Raw genomic sequence first — 27,337 nt, 5'->3', positions numbered from 1 at the left:
TAATGCTTGACAAGAGCCGAGCAAGAATGCTCAAAAACATTTTTGCATACTCATGGCTATTTCCGCGATATATCTCGCATTTTCCGTATAGAAGAGAACGTCCAGTTTCTCTCCAGTCTGGTCTCGTCCAGTCTCGGTACTTTACCTGTTTTTAACATTATTGCGCGCATATCGCTAAATATTAAGATACACGAGAATCTTAAAGGAAACGAATAAGTAATAAACAATAATTAAAAAATAATAAATGAATAATTAATAAATCCTCATGCACACTTTAATGCTTGACAAGAGCCGAACAAGAATGCTCAAAAACTGATGAGTGCTGTTTCGGTTCCGGTAGCTGACAACTACCAGAGTGCCAGCTACCGGATGTTTTCCCCTAAATGCTATTAGCGCGCATTGTTGCACATTTCACCACGCTTTGATCCGCGAGCTGTCAAAATAGCTTTATTACGCGGACGTATTTGTCCGTCCGATTATTTACAGTTACGTCCGTTCTTGTTCTATACACGACGCTTGTGCGCACGAATGTAGGAAAATATTTTCCTTCACGCCCACCGCGGAATATTACGACGCGTCGGTCATTACAAAGCTCACTTATTCATCAAATTTCCCGAAGCGAAATCACGGGCCCAAGCAAGGATGACGCGTGGTCTTCCTTCTCTCTTGCTCTCTAGCGGAACTTCTAGACGCGAATCTGCATACAATGGGAGAGAGGACGAGAGGGGGCGAGCTTCGCGCGAGTGTATTCGTGCGTCGTCATCTCTTGCCGGGGAACGCGAAAGCAATAATATAAGAGCGGCGGAGGGCGATAAATTTTCGAGCGTTTTTTAAAACTGCCGTATACGCGCGCGCGCATGTGTGTCGTTCGTCATCGTTTGTTCTGCGCGGCTCCGTTCGACGTTCGAAACAGGAGGAGGCGCGTCTGGCAGCTTCATTTGGGGTGCATTCATAATTCAGGGGGAACGTCCGCGGAATAATTCGAGTGTCATATCTTACGAGAACCGAGGACAGCGGACTGCCATTCCGCAAACCTCCGTTTAAAGGCGGGACGAGCTCCTCGGGGCGAGTTAAATTGGGATCCCTATATTGACGGTTGCTTGCCGGCTACAATTACCTTAGGACCGGTTGCATCAACATCGATTAGAATTAACTTTCGGTTCATTGTCATCTAGATACGAGTATCGACGACAAGTAAATTTCTTTTTATCTACCTAATATTTGAGACTTTCGTCCTGTGGAGAAATGCTCGGTTTGGCTTTCGGATTTTATGCCGCGTCTCTCGTGGATTTATAATCAACCACCTTGTGATCAATCTGAAGAAGTGAACTGAAATGTTCACAAAACGTCGGAAATAAATCCACGAAAGAAGCGGCATCAACCCACCTGCTAAAATCGAGCATTTCATGAAAATTTTAAATATAAAGTATATAAAAAGAAATTATTCTACTACTGAGAAAAGCGATGTATTACTCAATTTCCTTCACCTCTTCTTTTAAAAATAATGATTATCTTTAGTAAACTTTTTTTATTAAAATTATTTTTTTTAATGTTTTATTTTCTTAAAATGTACTCATGAGAAATTTTAAAAAATTCACATTATCATGTGTTCAAAAGAAGAATTTATTCTCTTTACAAAAGAATGTTATAAAATTTTATTGAAAAAAAAAATTGGTTCATGTCTATGTAGCAAGCAAATCGAGTTTTTTGTTTCAATTTAATATTCTTGATTGAAACGCTAGACTTCCTATTCATAGTAAAATTTATGTTTTTAGATTCAGGATATATTTAAATTGAACAAATCTGTTGCTTATGTTGAACTTATGTGATAGACTCACGGATATATAAACTTATGAAATACTTGAAACAAATAATATTTACTTGAATGCGGTATATATTTTCCTATGTGTATAGACAAGGAATATAGATTTGCTACCGGTGTGTTTATACCTACGTGACAATCAATTATCTATTTATTAAATGTTATATCTATTGGCGAATTTAATTGCGAGCACTAGTGCGTACCAGTGCACACTAAAGACGTTTCATAGTCAGTTTTTATATTAAAAATTGTCTTAAATTCGCCTTCGAATACTCCGTAATCAGTGCAACGATTTGTCAGCATCTGAAGATAAATATAAGATGATTTTAAATGTAAAATAAAACTCTATAAACTCAACTGAAGTATAAAAATGGACTATGAATCAACCTTAGTGTGCACTGGTGCGCACTAATGCTTCCAATCGAATTCGTCATATGTCATAAAGAAGAAGAGGATGAGAGATACTAGTCCAAAGCCCGTATAACTAAAGTCTACAAGTCAAATGAGAGACGAACGGATTACTCGGATCGTCTTTCTCGATTCGTTCATTCATTCCGGCCGATTAACGCGGTTGCTTAGAATTAACTTAAATTGGGATGAGTGAAAATGAAGGTGCGCGGAAGGCATCGTGTCGGAACTAATCACGTGGACATGCCAGCCGCGCGCGCGATCGATTGGATCTTTCTCGCGGCCGGCCGCTACGAGGGATAGAGCCCTCGTGTTCGGACCCTCGTACGCGAACGTTTACACGTAACGTCTAACTAACCACCGGCCAATCGGTAACTAACCTCGGGTAACCTCCGCTTACGTTAACCTCACCGCTGTACGTTCGTTAAGACTTGATTATTCCTTGAGTTAAGTTGCCACTCGACTGGTTGCATTATAGGCCCATGCACCGCCGGGGCCCTACATCTCTCCCATGTCGACAACACAATATTCAGCCCGACATATACAAACACGCGCACGCGCTTACATACACACGTGGAGTATGCGAGGTAGCGACGTGCCGGCAGCGGCCGCCGACATCGTCGTGAAACCGGGGAGTGTATGAAGTTGGCACCCCACTTTTTGAAATTTATAATTTTTAAAGTTGTTCCAGATTGTTCTGACTTTGTACTACATTGTTCCAAAGTGATATTGCTTCATTCGAAACGGTTTTCGAATAAAACAAAAAAAATGATTTTTTTGTTTGCAATAGATTGTTCTAGTTGTTTCAAACATTGTTCCAAAAGGACAAATCCGTAAGTTGAATTATAAGTCCAAAAAATGAAAAAAATGTTTTTGATCTGGAACCCCATTTTTTGAAAATAAAGCATTCCGATACCGTTATAGATCGTTCTAGTTGTTCCAAACATTGTTCCAAAAGCACAAATCAATAAGTTTAATTATAAGCCCGAAAAATTAAAAAAAAGTTTTTTGACAAACAGTCTATCAGACCAAGAGTAAGCTTATACTATCTTTCTTGTTCCAACCGAGATCTTTTTGTTCTGAGTTGTTCTAGGCTTAAGAATTATAGTTCTAGAGTATGAGATGCATATTTGGAAAATATGCTCATATCACTAAATATTTGTTTTATCGACGTCAGAAGTAAAAACACGGATTGGAAACACATGATTTTTGTGATACGATCCGTCTTCAATAAAAAATCGCGATTTGAAAAATTCTTTTGTGCATTCTAATAACAGATGCGACATAAATAAATATATTTATTCGATGCGAATAGGTTGTTATTGTTACTCTAGTCTAAATTTTGGCTCTGTATGAAATATTAAATTCTACAACGCGATAAAAGCTAAGTTAGCAAAGTAGGTTTAATTCTAATGACACAATTTACTCCTACTTTGACTCTGACGATACCCGAAATTTCCCTTTTCATTTTCTTTAGCATCAAAATAAGTGTTGAGTGGAATAGTAAAGCTGAAAATAAGATCAAAATTTCGACTTGGGTAGACTTCCGCGATCTTGGAGCCCCGATCAGTTGATCAAGCACCACGATCTGTAAATATTCTCGCTATGGTACGCGAATTGTGACCTGACGTTGCCCGACGAGGGAGCTCGACGACAACGCGTGTTGTCTATCAGGCGAGTGAGACCGCAAACAAAAACCGCGAAAGATAAAACTTTTGTGTCGACAGCTCACGTAATGTCGCGTGCACCATAGTCTCAAGCTCCGTGCGAGCACACCGTGCGCATACGAAAGTGCCGGCGAAGGAGGAAGTCGTAGCTTCGTTTCAAAGCGTCGTCTAGACAGATACGCTTCTTTTTATTTTACGTCACTTGTCATTAATGGCGAATTTCTGCAAAGACGGTCGATGCACGACCGTCGCATGCGAAATGCCACCGGCAGTGTTCTACGGATCGAGCACTTCCGTTTTTTCGCTTCGACGTCTGCATATTTATTCGTCGTTTATTGTCTATAGTTCTATACCGTCTTAAAAGGAAAAGAACGCTGCATGGAGAAAGCTGTTACGATTGTTACTCTATGATTAGAAGCAAAATGTATGTAAATTTAAATTAAACACAAATATTACATTAAAAATTACTACCTAGCTGCACAATTTTCACAGTCACAGTTCTTATAACGCATATATAATTAAAATTTAATTAGAATTTAAATAAGAAAAATTTTGATATTGCTGTCTCTCTGTTATAGTTTGTAGAACGAACACTACACTGACAGAAAAATATCTAAGGCATACAAAATATTTGTTTAAATTGAGTACTAATAATATATTTATTTATATTAACCCTTAAGCACTGACACAGATTTACCAAAATATTTCAAAGTTTGATAATTACCTGAGAAAGTGTACGAAACGTCTTTCCTTGTCGCCACTTCGTATCTTACGGGCCAAAGAAAAGATAGACGGACGCGATGTGTATACGCTTAAGCGAGAGTAAAACAGCAATAGATTTTTTTATTTCATTGAGAGTCTATCAGACTCCTGTCAGTGCTTAAGGGTTAATACACACATACACATATTTTCGCACTGAGGAGAAATATTTTTCAAGGAAATTACATTTTCCTAAAATCTCAGCTTTTTATGAAAACAAGTATTTATTTTATTTAAACGAAAGAAAACTTAAATTTCAATAAATTTGTTATTAGTACTCCAGCTAAATAAATATTTTTCATCTTTCAGATATTTTTTCTCTCTGTATGTGGTTAAGAAATCAGGATTTGTTCCCATAAAAACAGTTTTACTCAATATGCATGAACAGGCAGAAAAGAAGGCCAGCATACTACTTCCGGAGTAATACGATTTTCATAAGTCTTTTGTATGCACGGACGAAAAATAATATTAATATTTCATTACAGCAAAGCATATTTAGCCAAAGGCTTTTCCTAATGTTTTCTCCGTGCGGAGCGAAACTTCCCTTCCAAAATATCGCTTTCCCCCCTCTCTCTCTCTCTCTCTCTCTCTCTCTCTCTCTCTCTCTTCCTCACGTATTCAAACTTTCCGAGATAATACCGAGTTGATGAAAATTGATGTGAGCTCACTTGAGCTCATGTGAGAAACTCTGCTCGTTTCTTTCCCCGATTCTTACGTCACAGCCCGAGATAGTCGACGATAGATATCGGCGTTCGATATCTCCGAGTATTTCACCGCCGGTCGATCCGTTCGTTTCCTAACCGCGAGTACACGAAGTACACATATATTATTTAGCAGGCGCGCTGAATCGCGACGATTGAATCGCCGAGCCGGCAATTATCCAGCAGCAGTAGCAGGTGCTTGACAAACCGCGGCGATCGCTCAATCTAACTCCCCGCGGGAGTACCTCTAATTCGACTGCACGCTCGAGCGATACCGACCACCGCGGCGCGTCCGAGCTAATTAGATCGCTGTCGGGCCGTATCTATCGGCTCCTCAATTAGACTCTCGTTTCCAGCTAATTGCTCGCCGGCCGGCGCTGCCGGCCCGCGTCCTTAATCGGGAGCGAGCCGAATGTTAATGGACTCGCGGAAGTCGGTTTCGGACGGCCGCCTGCCTCCGTCTCCTTATTGGTCTTTTGCTTTCATGTTAACGCGAAACCGGCCGGTCTGCTGTGCACGTGCTTGCGATCCTCTCTCGCGGTGGCTGACGCCTCCTCGCGCGCGCCCGTGTGTGTGTGTGTGTGTATATGTGTGTGTGTGTGTGTGCGTGTGTGTTCTCTCGGCCCCCTTCGTCTCGCGTCTTTCAACACCGGCCAATTAAAAATCTCATTTATCTTTTTATCCCTTCGCGATATTAATTTCACTCTTCCACCACGTCCGCCTCATGAATTTCTATCGCCACCACCGTTACTCCCCCGTTCGCCATTAGCGCGCCTTTGTATGGCTGTCCGACTTTTTCTTTGTCGCGACGAAACCGACGTCCCCCTCCCCCCTCCCTCCCCGGCCCCTTGTTATTCCGACCCTCGAACCCCCGCCGAAGACCTTGATACTCGCGTGAAGGACCTTCGACATTCACGTCGGCGATCTTGGGTCGCGAACGCCGGAAAATCTCGGGTCGAGAAGGTGTTGGAGTACCGAATGGAGACGCGCCGTAAAAGTCCACTGTGTTTCCACGTCATTTTGATCGCACCGATTCAGCTTTTGCACGATTAAGTTACTCATCCTAAATGCGCTATCACAATATTTTCGCCGAAAACGAAAGAAATCTTAGAAGTTGGCTAGAAGTTAATCCAAGAATTTCTAAGACAATTTCTACATTATATCAAAGTTCTCTACGATTGGAACAAAACAGAAAATAACGCACTGCAGATTGCTCGTAGAAACAGCGTTTAATCTTCAGAAATATGTTTAGAAGTTTAGGAAAAGAAATCCTATGTCAAAGAAAACTGCGTACATGAATTTCACAAAATATAGCTACAAAGAGCAATTTAACATGTACACAATTACTGCGTCAATGGTAACAGCGTTAATAGCTATGTATATACATATATTAACATATAAATACATATATATATATATATATATATATATATATATATATATATATATATATATATATATTATATACATATATTAACATGTAAATCTAATATACGTACGTACATATTAATATAAAGTCAAACAAAACATCATTAATGCCTCTAATTCAGTATTCATAAACTACTACTATGTGTATAGTATGTTGCTCTTTTTTATCTACACTCTGCGACTTCTGAAAGACCGACTCCGACCTTAAGGGTCTTAATAGAGCCCATGATGAACATCAAAAATATCGATAACGTAGAGACGATTACGCTATTCTTTCCGCATTTTTTGTACATATAAATTTGACGTAAATATATATGTTGCCTTATTTTATCATATTTAGCGGAAAACACTAACAGTCTGATAGGCTAATTTGTCAAACTCAAAATGTCAACTTTGAAATTTTGTATCGTTTTTATCAAATATTAAGCAATACTCATTTTCACACGTGTTTTTCTTGCGTATAAGAGCATCTGTGATTCTATATAGCCAATGCGACGTAAACTTTGGGGAAAAAATTAGTATTCTGTCATTAAAGATTTTGACTCCAGCACCCTCTTAAAATAACTAACGAGTAAAATTGCGAACGTCGACAAATTTTTAACAAACGGATATCAATCGTAGCCCAGCGGGAGAGCCTTTTAGGGAAATGGGGATTGCAGGCGAACGAATCGCGGAACAATTACAGTAATGATGCTCACGCCTTAAGTATCGCGCTCTATATCTTCCTCGACATCGGGCTCGTTTTCAGAATGGCACTGCGGCACGTCTATTACTTAAGCTGTCATTTTGCGCGAATGTTGATCGCCATTTCCGCAATTAGCCGGCCTTTTGCGGACACGGCTCGTCCCAAAGGATCTAGCCTAACCGCTGAAGGAGCAGACGGACAATAACGGACATTACAATGCTTCATCGTCATTAAACGGGATACGTTTACGGAATACCCAAATCGATCGAGCGTACAACTTGACAGGTTACAAAGCAAACAAAATCGCCGCTACCTGCAGCAACTCGTCCTGGCAAATTCTTCGGGGAATTTTCCGGGGAGTTTTTAGACGAGAGTCTTACGAATTTTTTTTAAGGCCTTCGACACGAGTAGTTTTAACGAGAATTTTACGGGTACTTTTTAGAAGTTTTACGAAAGAAAGAGTGATAAAAGAGTGCGTTATACGTGTGATCGATCGTGATTTCGCGCATCTGATGCAAGGCACGACGCTATGCAGATGAGCGGCGACGCGCGCGCACGCGGCCCTGGCTAATTTATAGTCACGTTCACCGTAAAATTATTCACTTGTCGCCGTATAATGTCTGCATCCGCGTCACGTCGCGGCGCGCACGCCTCCCGGCGCGATTCTTTTTTATTTCTTGCACCGGCGGCGATTTCACGGGCTAGTCGTCGCGAACCTGAGGAGAGAACGATATTTCCTCTCCCAGGTAAATCTCTGATCGCGTGTCGATCGCGCACGAAAAGGAATTTGCACGCACGAGAGGTCTCACGTTTGCGAGCGAGCGCGCGTGGGCGCTGAAAGAATAATATTCGCTTCGTAATCACTTAATTCGTATGCAGAGAAAAATATCGTGTTCTACTGTTGAGAAAAGCAATTATTTCAGTTTACCTTCCTTCTAATGAGCAATAGGTATCTTCAGCAAAGAAAATTCTCTTGATAAACAGCCTTAAAATATACTCACGACAAATTTGAGAAAAGCTTATTATCATGCATTTAAAAGAAAAGTTTCTTCTCTTACAAGAACGTTATAAAACTTGATCAAAGGAAAAAAGTCGGCTTGACACTGTGTAGTAAACAAACCAAATTTTGGTTTCAATTTAATATTCCTGATTGAGAAATGTTAAATCTACTAGAATTCGGGTTATAATTTAAATAAATGTGATGCTCTCATGATGAGCTCTCACGCGATAGATTTACGAATATACAAACTTATGAAATACTTGAAACAAGTAATATTCACTTGAGCATGCAGTATTTTTCTGCATGTACCTCGGGTATAACTTGACACTCCTGAATAATCAAATTTATTTCTTGGAAAATATCATGGAATTTGTACGAATAGTACGATTTTTAGATTAAAAAAATAATAATGCGATTGATAAACACCTGTATGTCGCATTATATATCCGCGTTGACTCGGCGTGATGGTTCGATACTTTTCCGCATCGGTTGCGACGCACATTAGAGCGAACAATATTATCCGTCTAACTGATGCGTAACAATGGTCGATCATTTGAATTCCGCATAATTACGCGCAAATCGTCTCGTCGAGCGTCGCAAGGCTGGCTTCGGCCAATTAATCACTCGCTAAGAAGGGTATCGCGCTCGCTTTTCGCCCAGAAAGTGGATCAAGGAGTGCGCGCAACGCCGAGCTTGACAGGCTGCTGACAGATATGACAAGCGGGAAGTGTAGCTTTGTCTCAAAATGATAGATGTTTCGCGAATGAGACACGACACCGTTACTCGCGCGCCATTGCGTATCCGCGGCGGTCACTCCGCCGCCATCGTTATTTGTGAAAAAACGCGATAACCGCAGTGACAGCGATATCGACGCGACGTCGTAAAGTAGCGACGAGGACCTCGAAAGGCCTCGCCGAAAGTTCAGCCTGGCATGCAAAAGCGTGCGCGGAAGAGCGAAAGAACATCGAAGCTGGTCGTCTTATCTCAGCGACGAACAATGGAGGAATCGGCCGCAAAAGTTTATCGGCCGTGCGCGGTGCAATTTAAAAGAGTGACGTTGCTGAACAAGGACAATGGCCGCGGCGTGACACTAAACAAAACAGTGTCGGGGATGAAGTGCCGGCGAGGAAAAAGCGAGAATCACGAATCATTCATGCCGTGATCGCTCGAGTCATTCATGCCGCGATCGCCCGAGAGTCGTCCGCAATCGTTCGCGCGTCTCTCGACGTGTCGGCTAATAGCGCCGCTTTCGGCGGACGTTCCCATCCAGCCAACACTCGCAAAACCGCCCGCAATTACATTGTATAACTGTAATGGACCGCCGTCGACGTTGCTGTTATCTAACCAGCGGCCGGCCCGCCGATTGTTAACGCCCGATATCAACGATGCTGATGCTCGATTAAAAAGAGCCAACCTCAATTAACGTCGCGATGCCTATTCCGCGAGAGTGACGCCTCAATGGAGGCATCGGTCGGAACCGATCGCCTAGATAGATCTTCCTCAGGGTCGTTAACACGAGCACGTAGGAAGTCGGAGCGCGGATCGCACCTTGCTGGACGACCGTGACGATTTGTTATAGTCAATTAATGGCACTTTACCCACCAAGGCTCGCCATTGTTACGCAGCACGTAAATCAAAGGCGAGTCGCGCGCTCGGGGCTGCCAATAAATGGCGTAAACATAACGACATGCACGGCGCACAGTCGTTATCTAAATAATGACTTGCGCGATTGAAATAAATCGTGAGATGAGCTTCGCGATCATGTGGGTTACGAGGTAACAGTGTTATTATCCCACCACTCTTATAAGCCTATTCGCTCAAAGATTTCTTTTGTTTTTTACTCACCGAAACGACTCGCAGTCAAGGCCGGTCACGTTTCTCTCCACATCTGAAACAAAAAAATAGAGATTGTCTGATTACATCTAAATGTTTGGTTTAACCAATGAATGTGAATGGGGAAGAATATAGATTAACCTTCTGCGATCATATAATTCGAGTCATCTTATTTCTTGGCTTAGACAGTAATTATATAAAATTCACTTGGTTATATCTTTAAGAGCTATATTTATATAGTTTATTATATCTTAGCTTTAGATCGCAAAAAATTAGACAAAGGGGTACAGAAAGTTTTATAAATAAACGTACCTTCAAACCGAGTCTGCCTTGCCTGAACCGGATCCTCCGGTACAGCACACGCGTCCGTTGGAACCAGTCGATTAAAATTCAATTAAATCAATTAAAATTTATTTCGACTAAAATAATCGGCAAATCAGTGATCAAAATTAATCAATTTTGTCATTTATGTAGTCGCAAATAATTTAATTGATTGATGAATTTGATTATTAATTAGCGTATACATCAAAGTTTGACTAATCACAATTAATTTCATCAATTGATAAAATTATTTGTGATTTTATATATATATATATATATATATATGAAGATTGATTAATTTTTTTATATTTGACTGGCTATTGGCTATTTTAGTCAAAGATATTTTGACTAAAAATTGATTAATGCCCAATACTGGCTGCAACTACAGTTGTCTTCGCGATGTAACCGTGACATTTGTCACATCTGAAACAAAAATACAATTTTCCAGGTTAGATTAGGTTAATTAGCAACAGGTTACTTACTTTCTACAATTCAAGAATACGAAGATACTCAGTACAGGGATATCAGAAATACAAAGTGTGCGCGTGTGTCTCTTTTTTAACTATAATAAAAATAGAGTATGATAATAATTACTTTTTAAACATTAGAATCTATCTACAGCTCACGAGGTTCCCGGCACTATAATCGTACTCGCGAATTTGTCACATATATACACGCATATTCCGATAAATGTAAAATAATCGGGAATACCGCGCGACGTCGCCCGATGTTTCCGCCCGTGCGTCAAAGACTGTTCCGATCTCGAGTACGGAACCTACTTATACGTGTGTGTTGTTGTTCCGAAAGTCGCGCGACCTTCATCAAAACAATACAAATTTAAACATGCGGAAACGGCATTATACGGTCTAGTTACCTAACGTATTCTATTAGGGTGTAAAGCAATATGCAAGTAATAATCAATGTTTTATAAGTATATTAATTATCCATTGTGTACTATGTAATATCAGAAATGTCATAAAAATATAGATTTGCATATACAGAATCGGAGAATTGATCCTTGGACAGAGTGTTTTAAAAAAGTGTTTAAAAAGTGTGTTTAAAAAAATATTAATATCCTACACTATATTATAATATTTAATTATTTATATTAATATTTAATATAAACATTTAATATATAAATATTACGTATTTGATATTTCACATATTTAAAATTTGTTTGACATTTAATATATGTTTCGAAATTTATGGCGTTCATGTGCGTTGTACAGCTACTAATTATTAAAATCTGAAAACAATTATCATAACGATAAAATTAAATAAAGGTGTACAAGGAATTTGTAAATCTTTTTTTAAACACTCTGTCCAAGAATCAATTCTCCGGTTCTGTATATGCAAGTCCATATTTTTATGACATTTCTGATACTACGTAGCACACAATGGATAATTAATATACTTATAAAAAAAATTTATTATTACGTGCATATTACTTTACTCGCTAATTTTCAATGTCGGTGGTCAATATAGTGCATAAGCGCATCGTTCAAATTTCGAAACGGCTAACCTTTTATTTAGAGCCACATATTGCTTAACACGCGAAGGTTACCAAGAACAAAAGAGCTTCTGTAAAATCTCGCATTGCCGGCTGCGAGTTCAATAACTCAGACACGGTCGCTCTCGTCGATCGCAGAAACTATTTTCTATTAACGGAATAAATCCTTCGATAGATATCGACGTCTCAATCAATGGTGGGAGCGGCCCAACCGCGATCGAAACAAGATAGACGTGATAGAAGCTTGCATAACGCTCGATTCACCGCTCGTCGTGTAATAGATCACTTTGCATCAGTTTTGCTCAAGAGATACCCGAGCTAAAATTTTGTATGTACGTTAGAGATTCTTGTAAACTAGAAAGATCAACAGACGAAGCTTCCACAAAAGTGACCTATGCAGACTATTGTCTTTTGAAAAAGAGCCTCAAATTACTGAGAGGTCTTCCAATTTCAACCGAAATTATAGAGGTTTTTGAGTAGAAGCAATATTTCGCGAACCGAGTCGCTTTACTTTCTAACTTTCTCGGAGTTAAATTTCGCTAGAAATATGAAGTCGAGTCACTCGAATTTTAGAGTGAGTTTCATGGGTTGAATTCTCTCTCACTCTCGCGTTTTGAGTGAATTTAATATACTTATATTAAATATATACAAATGTATCTTCTCTTGTGATAAAAGAATAAATAAAGAATAAATCTAATATCACTCTAACAGCGCAAGAACAAACAAGGTGATGGTCGAGCCTCACTGCCGTGTCTTTCTTAAGATAATTCATTTGTATTTTGATATTCATTTGTATTGAAAATGTATATTTCAATAAAAATATTTATAAAAGAAGTTTCTCTCTCCACTTTTTTATTAAATAATGATTTGACTTTGATGTTTTCTGTCTTAAATAATTATTAATGACACTTAAAAAGGACTACCAATTGACGTAATAATATTATCTTTCCATTACCAAATATAAGCGAAATCCTGTAGAGGGTTCAGAATCGCATAAAGACAACACGAAATGCATGTACCGGTAAAAATGAGATGGGGCATAGCACGAAATGCAATGTGACACGATAAACTGCGGAGCTGTAAAATGGAGAAACCGTCGGATAACAAAGGACTGTCGTCAGGCACATTGTTCTAAATTTTGCAATCGATGACCCTCGAGATGCGGTCAACCGGTTGGTCTGGCCAACGGCGCCCACGCCGATTTCATCCACACGTGTACACACACACACACATCCACACATATCAGCCCTCTTCTTCTTCCTTTTTCCACTACCGATTCCTCGGGGCTCACGCGAGCTTGTCACGGTGTCAGGTACATAATGGCTGAAACACCCACGCCTTTGCTCCGCACCTACAGTCCACTCGAGTCCAGTTCGTGAAACACATACGCGGTCTGCTTTGCGTTTTCGCTGCGCGCTCGGAAAAATAAGAGTAATCGTGTACGGCTACGTCGATAAATATCAAGAAGGATTGTGCGCGTGTTAATCTAGCCGTTATTTTTCAAGAAGAGCGAAAATAACGAGTCGACGGTTCGAGAATCACGGTTTGTTCTCTTCGAAGTGGCGAGTACCACCGTCAACGATACGTGAGTTTCTGATAAAACGATAAGAGTGCATTGTTGAGTTGCACAAACGAAACAAGGCGTACTTCCAGAGCGCGCATCCAGGATCTCCGGGATAAATTCTTGCGCGACGCGGTGTTCGCGGCGTTAACTTCCAACCGGTAGGAAAGGACGGCAGTCACGAATGCAGATCGAGGATACCTGGTTAACGGAATTACGGAATCACGAAGTGTCTCTTCACCGGTAGTGCGATCATCACCGTGCCGTTGCACTTTCCGGGCACATACTAGCTTAAATTACAGCTCCCGTTCTTCCAGCTGATAAGATAGGCGAACTATGATGCTCACCTCGCGTTTTACATTGATCAATACTTGATAACGTGGTCTCATTAACATCGCGGAATCCTAATAAATCACGCCTTTTTATGCGTCTTGCGCCGTGCACCGCTTGTATTATCTCAGCACCGTTTGTTCCATGTCGTGATTTTAATATTTCAAGATATACAAAATATCCCGATAAAGTTCCTAAACGAAATTTTTTCTTAGAATAAAAATCTGTAAAATTCGCAACAACCTCAAGCATTTTCCTTTCTTAATTTGTATGCCTCTCTTTATGAACGTGCAAGTTTTGATGCACAGCTGAATGTTTGCGATTTAACAGAAATATTATTTCTCGTCAAACTTTCATCTGGTCCTTATTCGGTTGCACGAACTGAGATTCTTTTTCTCGTGCACGTCATTCTTCATGGACATGGAAAATTGGGAAAAACTTCAAACATTCGTCTTTCATTTATATGTCGCTCTTCATAAACATATAAAATCAAAGTTAGAAGGTGTATCCATCCGCAGACCGGGAGTCTCTTACTTGACAGAGCGCGATCGACAAGTCGGTTTCGACGATTCGTTCTTTATGCCGACACAAACAGGTAGACAGGTCTGAGCTGTGCGTTGAGAGACAGCGCCGATTGTGGGCGAGCTCAGCATTGTCGTCATCGCGAGAAAGTCCCTGGTAGACGGGGGGGATTCAATTGCGCGTACAGTTAGCGCACGTGGGCGATAATAACTCCGCGTACATTCGTACGCGAAGAAATGCCGACGCCCCATTTGGTCCCTTTGCCGTAATCTCCCTTTGCGCGCATCGGGCCGTGCCCACATCGACCTCCCGACGTGCCTTCTCTCCCGGCCGTTCACTTACGAGCGACGAAGGGCACTTCTTTTTTTCCGCGCGGTCTATTGTCGCGAGATTAAGAAAAATGAAGCCTGCAAGAAATGAGGTCGACTGCTTGTTCATTGGCAGCTGCGAACACGACTGGCCGATAGGAGACATTTGCCCATGTGTTTCATAATGATCGGAACAGCGTCGTGGCGTGTCACTTTTCTTCGCGGGGATATGCGAGAGACGTCGACATGAGACTTTTCCTACACGCACAACACCCGGCGATGTCGTGATTAGAAAGGGAGACTCCACGTGCAGATTTATCGTCTGCGACTTAATTGATTTTGCGTCAAGTATCATCGAGATAAATCTATCCGGCGAACTAATAGCGCTTTTAAAAATGCCGTCTTCTTAAAGATGAGATTGACTGTCGGGCTTCCCACATTACTGCAACCGGGTCATAGGGATAATCGCAGAACCACGTGAGCCTTACAATGGATACCGCGTCGCGATCTAACCAGAAGTGCAGCTTAACTACCTCTCCGCAATCTCGCTTGCCGGAATACATAGTATATTCAACATAGGATAACAACTGCGAATCACATCGCGTCGCGTCGCGTCGCGTCGCGCCGCAGACCACAATCGTAAGGATTCCACCGGGAAGTGAATGTCGCTTTCGTTGTGTCTCGGCTTATCGCCGGTCGTTATTATACCACCTCGGCCTCTTGAATCGTCTTTTCTTCGCCTCTCACTCCATTCATGCGATTTCACTTATGCCACTTAACTCGCGCGTCATCGCGCTCACCTGTCTCGTTTATTAAGCCACTCGGCTCGCACGCACGATCGCCTGCGCGATTTACCATACGCATTGTATTGCTCACGTCTTACTTTTGCATTTCGTTGAGCCCCAACCCGCAGCGCCGGGATGATAATCCCGAGGCAAAAACGTTAAGAACAGATTCGTGAGCGTGCGGTAATAACTTTTCCCGATTAGAAATTTATTCCATGGTCCTGATCAGGTTCATCTCAGTCAGTTATTTGGTTTGTACGAGATAATATCATGGTGTTCTAAACACTGAATAATATTTATAGAAAAGATGAATACTTGAAAATTTATTTGTAAGATATAGATATTTAATAGAATTTATTTGTAAGATATAGAGTTTATTTACAGAAATCAATCTTATTTCGTAGAAATAGATTTTATTTCACATAAACTTTATATCCCACAAATAAAAATTCAAGTATTTTTTTTCTCAATGTATAACATGGTACAATCAGAACCTTAAATAAAGTTTATTTCTGTGAAATAAAATTTATTTCTGTAAAAATAAACTTTATATTCTACAAATAAATTATCAAGTATTTTTTTCTCAGTACGACTTATTGAGAAGAAAATACTTTACTTTAAAGAAAATAGTTTACTTCACTACTTTACAAAAGTTTATTTCACAGAAATAAACTTTTTCAAGTAAATTTTCAAGTATTTTTTCTTTAGTGTTGGGTTAGGATCTGATAATCTTATACTGACTGGAATCAGACTGATCAGGAGTGTTATTGTGGACTTGTCTGGAATAATTCCGTTTCCCTTTGACAATAACATACAATAAAAATGTAGGGGACAACTAAACGATCCCCAATCGGAATTTATTCCGAACAGTTCCATAATACGTGCCTAAGATACCTATAGAACGAATTTCTACTCGGGTTAGCAATATCAGGAATTCTACCGTTTGATCGGCCAGCGAGCGGAAAAGAGGTGCACGAAGAGAAGTGCCGGTAGAGCGAAATTTATTAGATCGACTCTCTCTAAATGCGAAGAAGAGAGACCTCCCGGTCTCATCGGGAGCAATTCCGTGCCGATATCATCGGAATTTGCGAAACGATCCGTCGAGCAGCGTGAATGGGATCGCAAAGTGAATTAACTGGACTCGTTATCGGGCAATTAGCGAGCAGACCGCTGCATGCTTCCCGCGCTTCTGGATTCGTTTTAATGCTGTGCGAGGCAATGTGAACAATTTCCCCGTCCGATATGTCTGTACTTCTCGATACACTATCGTTATCGCTTTAAAAATGCTCACGAGAACTTGTATCTCGATAACATACTCGACGATCAAGCGTGCGTTGATACGGAGACTTCAGTCAGAATTAACTCTACAATTTATCGGCTCCCGATCTACGCTCGTGTGTGTTAAAGCCTTCCATTAAGACTGCGGCATGCTCGAGAACGAAGCACTCGTAAATATTAAGCGCTCCAGGTGGAACGATGAAGGCAAATTGATACGATACGAGAAGTTCGCGCGAGAAATTCGCGCCCAAGAGATATATCCGGTTGGACGCGACCGCTGGATCGGAAGCGAGCTGGCCTGATGTTGCGTCGCGTGTACAAGGCTCTGTACGCCCGTCTTCCAGGCAGTCCGAACGCAGCCCTGAAGTATATACCGCGGCATGATGCGCCCCGAGGGCAACGTTAAGGATCTTCGAGCGCCGTGGGACGTCGAGCGCGAAGATCCATCTGCGAGGAACGCCGCGGTGCGGGCGCGGTAACTACCTTGCACCCGAGTTTCTAAGTAACCTTCCGCTGTCTCGCGAATCTCAGAGTGTGAGGAGCCCGAAGGCGGTGGCTGGTTACGCGCGAGAGCCCGCCCGATCCTCAAGTATCGTTCACATCGCGCTGCTCTCGCTCGCGTCACCCGATCTCAATTAAAACCGACCTCGATATCTCGTCGAATTTTCCAGAATCATAGTGGGAGAACAAGAAAAAAATTTAAGTTACGCGACTTTCGAAATTATGATCGGTGTCAAGTATTTATTCAAGTCATGTCATGTCACACTGTAAAAAATCTTGCGTACATACACGGTACGTAAACAAATGTTCCAAAAAGTCCACTCTAAATTTTATGCTGAAAATAACTCATTCATATGTTTATTCGTGTGTTATTTACATTATGTACTAGTCTATACATAATGTAAATAACACGAATAAACATATGAATGAGTTATTTTCGACACAAAATTTACAGTAGACTTTTTGGAACATTTGTTTACGTGCTGTATACGCAAGATTTTTTACAGTGCAAGTATTATGACAATGTCAATCTGCCGCGGATTCTTCATTGGTGATGGCAGAAGCGAAGAAACGCATGCCCAAAATTCCTATAAAGCACGTCGAAATAAAAAGATGTATCAAAAAATGATCCAAAAAATGACACAATCGCGATTGAGCCCCTCTAAAATACTCTGTGCAAACACTTTTCTCTCTCACTTTCGCAACCAATAAATATTTATTATTTATTTAGTCGTGTTTTAGAGATATTTTGAAGTGCAGGTGGTTATTCTTTTAGTATATATTTTTATTTCGACATATTTTGTACGAATTTTGGACATATATTTCCTCGCTCTTCTGACATCATAAATCAAGATGACTGCTACGAGTAGCCCTTCATCCTTCGCATAAATACCATACTGAGTTATTGTGAAGCGAACAACACACACAGTGCTTACGTTGTAAATAATTTTGTAAACGTGGTGAATTCTTAGCTCGCACTTGTCGCAAAAGAATCTTCACCCACCCGCCGTTTCGATGGACCTCTTTTAAACCGTGTTTAAGAAAACGAAAAAAAATACCCTCCTTGTACAACCATAAATCTATCTTCATCTAACCTCTATAAAGTTACGATTATAGGTTTGTTCTGCTAACCGCTGACGGAGAACGACGTCACGTAACACTTGACAGCGACAGCCAAAGTGTTAATTGACATTGGCAAGATGGGTCCGTAAACAGATCGAGCCCCGTGTGAACGATACTTGAGGATTGGTTTACGGATGAAACAACCCGACGTTATCGGACGTTTAATCTTCGCCCGTGCGGTTGCGTCTTTTTACGCCGGCCGCGGAACATGCGGCCGTGGAAATTGGAGGCGGACGAAGTCGCGCCGGCGAGATAGAGGAGGCTGAGTGATGACTGAAGAATGGGGCAATATGCAGCACGCGCTGTAGAGGCTCACTTAGCCGAGGTTTCTCTCCCCCTATCTCCTACCCTCCCCCCCCCCTAGAGAGACTTTCCGATCCTTATCGCGGCTTATTACGGGATGTTTTGATTATCGCGGATTGCGTGCTTTATTTTCTCGCGTCTTACGTGAGAAGGGTTAACGAGAGTGTCATCGTCGTACGATGCAGGCGCGAAATAACGGCGCGAGACGTCTCGGCTAAACTACCACGAGCGGCCGGTGCACGTTGCGCTTCCACGAGGCATCGAGTCCCTTCGTCGCTTCTCTTGTCCTCTTTTGTTCGCGCGAACGCGCAGCTTATATACCGCTGTGCGTACCTCAAAAGGAAGCACACCTAAAACCATTTATTTATAGTCGGTTCTCGCGCAATCTTCGTAACTTTTCCCGAACGGCAACCTCGTGAGTTTACGAATTTACACCGCGCTGAAGGAAATGACGTTACCCTCGCGAATTCCGCCGTGGAGATGCCACCGCGATGATATATTTTACGTTCTCGCCGAGAGAGCAGGCAAAGGCTTGGGGCGCGGGCGAAGCGCACAAAGGACATTAAATCGTTAGCGTTCGGATCAAGACGCTAGATCGGCGCAGGTTACGAGCTCGTTTTACGACGATCGCGTCGTGCGCTCGTGCCAGCGCGGGCGTTATGCCGCGCGTTATAACGCGGTTAAATTTGCGCGATGCGCCTTCACCGGCCAGGCGCGTTTTAACATGATCGTGATCCTCGTGGTCTCCCTTTCTCTGTCCCTCTACCTCCTCCTCTCCCTTTCTTCTTCTGCCGGCTCGCGACAGGATCGCGAAGATTAACGAGCCCGACGACGCCGAGGGAGGCAACGATCGCTCGCCGATCCGACCGGTCACAGCAACCGGACGACGCACGCGTGATATATCACGGCGTTTAACAATGCGGATGGATATCGTAACTCGCGAGCGCGGTTGCGCAATGATCGATGACACAAGCCGATACCACGACGTGTTCATCCACGGGCGAGCGGTCGCGCGCTTTTTTCCCGCGCAGGTGACGAGAGAGTATGTACGTTGTGTTATGTGTGTGTGCGTTAACGGCGCTTTGTTCACCGTCGCGACGATCGCGCCTAACGATACACGTTCACGCGAGAACATCGATCGCGATTCTATCGGCGTTGCTCACGATGTCATCGCGGCTGCGCGATCTGTAGATGCTAATTATGCCGATCACTTCAACGCGCCGGCTAATTGTTTCGAAATCGACACGAGAGATTAGAGTTCGCGAAATTCTTGTCGCGTATCAAAAGTTCGAATTACGGCAATTAATCTTCGATTTCGCAAACTGCCTTTCTTTTAATTTCTTTTCTTTTATACACGTCGACCGTCTGTACTACTTTTTGCATTTTTCTATTAAATATTGCTCGGACAGGATTTATCCTAGAATATAATTAAGCATCCAGATAGACTTCATGATTGTTATAATGTAAGAAATCGACGATAAAAACTTTACGATTTTTTTTCATTACACTCATCAGCCAATGCTATGTTGAATTATAATTATTAAATTTACATTATACACAAGGTGCAAATTTTTTGTTATATTAATGTAGCGAAAAATTTATTAAATTACACTCACATTTCTGTATTACATTTTACATGACACGTTATTTTGATTGTTTTTTGGTATTTTTTTCATATCTATATTTCGTCATTTTATAAAAAAAATGAGTACCATATAGAAAACGTTATATATCTTTACAAATCGATTAATAATAAAGTTGCTGCCAAATTTATATATGCCTGTCTATCTGGATAGGTTCTGATTCCGATTAATTTAACCTCAGTAACTAAATGTAATCGCAAAGTTAGTAGATTATTTTTATCTATCACGATATATATATACTCTCATCGCGAGCAGTGAAGTTGCTGCTGAATTTGCATACACCTATCTATTTGGACAAATTCTGATCCTAATTATAATTTAGCCCCGATAAGGAAACGCACAACTGCAAAGTTAGTAGATTATTCTCATTTCTACTGCACCAAGGACTCAGGGTCGCGCGAAAGATTAGCTGCCTCGCAAGCTCTGGCTTGCAGTCCCCAACGCAGGAGCGCATCTTTATGCAGCCCATGCGAGACAATGAGGCCATTGTCGCTCGTCCGAGGTACGAAGCTGACCGGAAACTCATTGTTCTTGTCTCATGTTTCAAGCGATCGCGACCTGTCTGGCCGGATTCCGACGTCGCTAATATTAACACGTTGTTACTAGCCGGTCCAAGAAAATCGCGCCGGCATCTTCCACAAGTACTCTCGAGGATTCACGCTTCACCCCGGCCCGCTCGCGAGTGGATCCTCGGAAGTGGGTATTTATAACCCCGAACGGTGGTCCTTTCTGAAATTCCTGCTTCGTACCTCTCGCGATTCGCGCAGCGGAAGATTCCGACATTTCCTCATGACCGAATTTAGAACTTCGCGCGACTTAGGATTCTCTCTTTTTCTTTCCCTCTCTCAGTGTTCGTAAATAGGTGATGATACGTAAAATTCGAGTCGAGGAACGCCGCGTAGCGGCTTTTAAGCACACGCAAGAACAAACAACGCCATCCTGGCCGTGCGAGCGCGAGAGGAGGCTCACGCGGCAGTTCTACATAAATCTTCCGGGTAGTATCGATTAATTACTGCAGGAAGCAGGCCCCTGTAATTAGATCCTCCTTGATGGGTTGCACTGCGATCTCGCACGGACAGTCTTCGACCCAGCTCGTTCTTACGGACGAGCGCCCGGCGTCGGGAGAAAATCCACGAACGAAAGACGAACGGCTCGTTTCCGTTACGAAACTCACTACTACTGGGTTGTCGGTCGATATTTATTTTTCGCCCAATTAATCCCGCCTCTGGTCTCTTTTCCCCAGCAACTCCGAGAGCATTTTCTCGATTTTTATTTGCGACCGCGACCTTTATACCTCTCATTACTGTTGCAACCTTCTCCTGTTGTACTGTCAACGATTAACGCTAAAACTACACTGAAAGAAAAGTTTGGCAATAACTATCAAACCTATCAATAGTCACCAGATGCTTTGATGAAACAGATTCAACTATTAAATAAAACTATATTTATTTAGTAATACCAAATTATGTGACAAATATACGAAATAAAAACACGAAAAGTATTTTACTGATAGTCAAACTATTTAGCAATTATTACTAAATTATTCGGTGTTTTATTCACCAAACCACTTTATTAGTTCAACTAAATGAAGAATTAGTTTTATTGATTATTTTGTAAATAATACCAGATGGTGTTGCCAACTATTACTACATCTGATATTAATTACTAGATATTGCACTGAAACGTTTAATTAAATGCATTTGTTAACTATTACGAAACTTTTTCAGTGTATACGCATTTATATTTAGTTGAAATTATTTCATCAAAGTGTCTAATAACTATTACCGAGGCTTAATGATTATTGTCAAACTTTCTCTTTTCAGGATACCAACGATTAAACGGCCTATTTCTATCAAGCGATCAAAATGACGGATTTTTGAAAAATATATAATGTAAAAAAAGAATGTTCATTTGTACTTTTCAGCTTTATTCGATGCCAACTAAAATTATGAAATGCACTATTATTAATTTGAGCGACTTTTATAAGAAATTACAAACCCGTCATTCTGAATAATTTTCTAGTATTAATAATTAATAATTGCAGCCGTTCTTTTCCACGATAGTCGTTTTCGTCGATACACAGCAGTGGTTATTTGTCGATAATTTCGCGTATCGCGTGCGGTCGCAAGCTTCCATTTACGAAACAGCCTTTCACGTTGCGTCCTGTCTTTTCCCGGACTTTTTGGTCTCCAATTATAAGGTCGTTACGCGATTTACGAGAGAAAATACGGTTTAACGATGACTCAAGTTGAACCTGCGAGCTCGATCAGCTTTTACGTCTTACATGGACTTCACAGAATGTTTTACGGCCGGCAATAACTCCGCTAAATTGAGAAATTAAGCGCATCTGCATGGAAGAGTAGCTCGTCTGAAAACACGAGCGAATTTTACGTGGCAATAATATCGTCCTCCCGCGTCCAGATTACCGCGTCTGTATTTTCATTCGATTGATGCGCTCTTTAACTTGGTTAAGACTCCTGACAACTCGCCGCGGAACTCTTCATCGATGATGTCAGAAACGAATAAATACATGTCCCAAATTCCTACAAATAAAATACCAAATTCCTACAAATAATTCCTACGAGATAAAAAAACGTATCCAAAAAAAGACACTTGCAATCAATTTAGCACACTTCTTTAAAATACCCCAACACTTTCCTCTTGCTCTAACAATCGATAAATAAACGTAAAATTAATGTGACGTGAAGCTTCCTTTTTGACCTACAATTTCCTCATTATTTTGTCACGTTAACTTTACGATTGTTCATTGATAGAGCAAAAGAAAAGTGCTCGGAATAGTTTAGAGGTTTAGAGTTTAGGTGTTGCTTGATCGATTGCGAGTACCATTTTGCGAATATATCCGTTTATTTCGACGTATTCTGTAGGAATTTTGGGCATGGATTTCCCCTCGCTTCTGAGGTCACAAATCAAGCCGAACCGCAGCAACGCTAGCGTGCGATATCGCTGGCAATACCGTATCGAATTCATCGGCCGCGCAGTCGCTCGGCCAGTCGGAGATGAAATTAATAAGTCGCGCGATTAATGACTATTATCCGTCCGGAGTTGAGATCAATTACGGCGTGCGTAATGTAGACATAGCCGTGGCGCGGCACGAAAAAGCGCTCGCTTAATAGAACCATTTGCAATTAGACGGGCGTACGGTACGTACGTATCGGAGGATCCAATTATCTCGCGTTCGCGCGAACATATGTTCCTGTCCGGCGTCGCGGTACAGTCGCATAAATTCTCGCGTAAAAGTCCCGCAGCGCGGATAATAGACGCGAAACCGTTTCCGAGCAAACGCGCCGACGGCGCGTTATCGTCGGACTCGTAACGTGAAACATGTCGTGGGAAAGCGATCGCCGCAGAGTATAATGATCGCGCACGCGTACATTTACTCCGTTCGCCCGCGCTGATCGATCTCGCTCGCTGATCGATCGGGCTCGATCTCGATTCCGCCACAGGCAGATCCGAGAGTTTCACCTGCGAACGAGCACCTGTAGACCCCCGCCGGCGCACTCGTAAACTTTCCACCGTAATCTCGGAGGTGGATCCGTGATATTAAGCTGACTTCATCCGCCGGTCTCGGCTGGTATTAAGGTAGATTTATCGGCGGTACGAGCGGCACCCGATTCGGCTACCAATGAAACCCCAGCTGCTGCTAATCCGACGAAAGTTAATGCGCGGCTTTTACGTACGCACGCCTACTCGATATCAGGGGAAAGATGATACGGAATATTGTATGAGTACACAATATTGGGAACATCAAATTTCAACGATCGATTGATCTCAAAAAAACAGGAAAAAGAAAAGGAAGAAGAGAACAAGTTGTATAATCGGTTTCAAATCGGTTCGCACACTTCTTAGTGAATGAAGCTGTAACGCTTCGAGTTGTCACTTAAACAATTGAAAGTCACTGCTGACATGTATAGCCATGTATAGGGACTAAAAGGTTGTCCGTAATTTTTGGGGTGAGAATTTGTGAACTTCCCATCTTGTCCAATGGAAGAATTCGTTTTCCAATAGGTGAATGCTTTCGTCGGATAAGAAAGATAAGTTCACAAACTCACTCCAAAAATTACGAATAAGTACTCCAAAAATTACTTTTAGTCCCCGACTAAATTTTAACCCCCGATAGTCCAATGAGAAAACTTTTTTTTACTAATTCGTTCTCTTATTAAACTAGTCATTGTGTGACTAAAGTTCATTGTGACTAAACCGTTTTGTAATCTACTGTTCTACGGCGTTATGGATGCCCCCTACCACTCCTTAGATTGAGAGTTATACAATTTTTGTCCTTATAAGGAGTTGAAATTGTTATAACTAACGTCATTATAACCCTACCATTATAACTAGAGTTATAATTGGTTCCTCATGCCACTTTCAATCTCAAGTGCATATGTGCATATGTGTAAAGTAAAAAATTATGTAACTGTCGATTTAGAGAGAGGCAGGGCATTAAAAATTGACTGACCGACTATATAACCGACGTTTGAATTTTCGAGTGACGAGTGTTAACACCGAAGATAGGAGCGAAATAAGTGAACACAGTGCGTGAGAATGGTTTGTGAGATAATCTTTACGGTAGCCACATAAATTGGAAACTTAAGCCGAGATTAGTTAACCGTCAAAGAGCCATAGACCATGTTTTGACGCGCAAAGCCGCGGCACGAGCGATCGCAGCGCGCGACGCACTTTGTATCACGTCAGCCGAAATTTACATCGGCACTTAATTTCCCGTCTCTCTTTGACATACCGCGGCAAGCATGTGCGCGGAAAATTCCTCCCTCCCACGCTCCCTGCTAACGCCGCGACGTCGAAAGTAATTTCATGCGATATCTATATGAGTCACGTAATACGACAGTCGAGATGCCACAGAATCTCCCCGACATAGTTCGCTAAGTAACCCATAAATCATGACGAAGCTACCAATGTATAAATTATGTGAGTCCGTTAAGAAACGACGCTCAAACGACTTCCTTCTTCGAGTTTAATCTCACATCTTGTTGACCCTCGCTGGACCAACTATACTACACGCGTGCGACTCCCGATTATTCCGTCCATTCACTAAGAGGACCATCGATCGGAGGCTGCTTCTTCGTCGGTTTCCTCTTCTCCTTTCTCCCCCTCCCCCTCTCCCATTCTCGTGTCTATCTATCTATCTATCTCTCTCTCCTTCGGTCCTTCGCTTTCAATGTTCGCGAAACGTATCTGCACCCGACAAAAACTGGTTTCACCGCCGACACACGTCGATTGACTTTTAAATCGATATTCCTCGCGTCGGCGAATCAATTTCGGAGACAAGTTGGTCGATCGGGTGAAATCGTAAAACGCGATTGCAACACGTTTGTAATTTTTCAAAGGGAGACCCGTCACGACGCAATGCTTCTGCGGCTTCTTCGTATTTTTCGCAAGACTGCGCCTCGAAATCGCGCGCCACTGCCCGGTGAGGGCTTCAATCGTTCAGTAAAATACTTCACGCAGACCGCAAATTTCGTGTATCGACATTATATTCCAACAATCGCTACCGGGCGATCCGCAAAGCGTAAAACTGATACGCTATCATCGCACATATCCCGCACATACACTCATACATTACGCGTTCCGAATTTTTATTGATCTCTTCAGGGACGAATTTATAATAGCCAGAAAAATTTAATTTTAAAAGGATACAAACATGATGTCTACTAATCGTACGAGATTTTTGTTTCTTGTGGAACTTTGTGCCGAATATTTATTCACAGTAATGTTTAAATTAGTAAAGAAAAATTGCACGAATCTAAACGTAAGTACCTGGCCACTTCGTAGTATAGAATTTCTTTTATGCTTATATATCTGAGAATTGAGAATCCATTCGACGTTATACTTGTTACTTTGGGCGTTATAATCGGGTTACTTGCACGATTTTCAACTATGCACATTTAAGCATAACGTCAAAAATTGCCTACTTGCAATGTAAAGAATGGCATTTATGATTCTGTATATACATGTGTATCAGCATCCCTGAAAAAGTTAAACAGCCGCACGAGCGACGGATGTCAGCGGTAATTCGCTTCGTTCACTTCCTCCCGCCGGCTCCCTCGCGTATTTCCACGATTGCTCGAGCCGCCGGGACCGGCTTGGCCGCGCGATTGACTTTGAAATCGGGACGATCGGGGTCGAGATTCCCGAGTCACTCGGTCTCTCGAGCGAGTAAAACGCGAACGCGGGTCGCCGCTAATTTCTGCGCTTTTTACCGGCCGGCCTGATCGGCCTGACCGGCGTTACACGTGCGCATCGCGTCCTCGTCGCCGCATCATCATCGTACATGTGCGTCTGGCCGCGCATTCCACACGCCGGGATGGAGCAAAAAGGGCGAAACGCTCCCGCGCTTAACTTCCTCTCGCCGCGTTACGTCGGGTTGCACTGCGTTGCGATGCACACGCGGCCCCAACGCATCCTGATCAACGGACGAGTCGCCGCGAGGGAAGCTTTACGACATTCCGCGGCCGCGCGCGCTCGTGCCGCGGAGATGAATTGACCGGCTGCATTAGCGCGCCTATGCTAATTAAGCGAGCGTCGATCTCTGATCTCGCTCGTATCTAATTACTCGCTCGTATCTAATTACCCGAGCAATATCCGTGAAAAATTCGGCGCACCTTACGTGCGGGTGCAGCGACAGTAGAGTGAATTTCTCGGAAATACACGCGCGATAAATCTCAGCCTGTTTTACCTCGCGATTTATGCACCTCGCGGATACCCGCGAGCACTTGCATTTCCTATGCAGGGAAAGCAATACGATTCGTGTCTTTGAGATGCGTATTTCTCTCTCTCTCTCTCTCTCTCTCTCTCTCTCTCTCTCTCTCTCTCT

The 27,337-nt window shown here is 42.1% G+C and overlaps 2 protein-coding genes across 4 annotated transcripts in view; one reads left to right on the top strand and one right to left on the bottom strand.

Moving 5' to 3' along the window:
* The window catches only part of LOC116841752, a 440,348-nt gene extending 429,532 nt beyond the window's left edge, over positions 1 to 10,816 (bottom strand). For both annotated transcript variants that reach the window (XR_004377602.1, XR_004377603.1), the window contains exons 1-2: positions 10,616 to 10,816; positions 10,316 to 10,358 (exon numbers count right to left, since the gene is read on the bottom strand). The gene's annotated coding sequence lies outside the window, so the exon portion shown is untranslated. The remainder of the gene's footprint in view (positions 1 to 10,315; positions 10,359 to 10,615) is intronic.
* LOC116841742 (midasin-like) overlaps positions 1 to 27,337 on the top strand; it is a 140,511-nt gene that overhangs the window by 93,231 nt on the left and 19,943 nt on the right. The gene's annotated exons all lie outside the window — the stretch shown is intronic.

Source organism: Odontomachus brunneus, unplaced genomic scaffold (assembly GCF_010583005.1).
Source record: "Odontomachus brunneus isolate Ranch 3 - 2012 unplaced genomic scaffold, Obru_v1 Obru_scaffold_018, whole genome shotgun sequence".
Taxonomy (NCBI): Eukaryota; Metazoa; Arthropoda; class Insecta; order Hymenoptera; family Formicidae; genus Odontomachus; species Odontomachus brunneus.
This window is presented reverse-complemented; position numbering and strand designations above follow the sequence as displayed.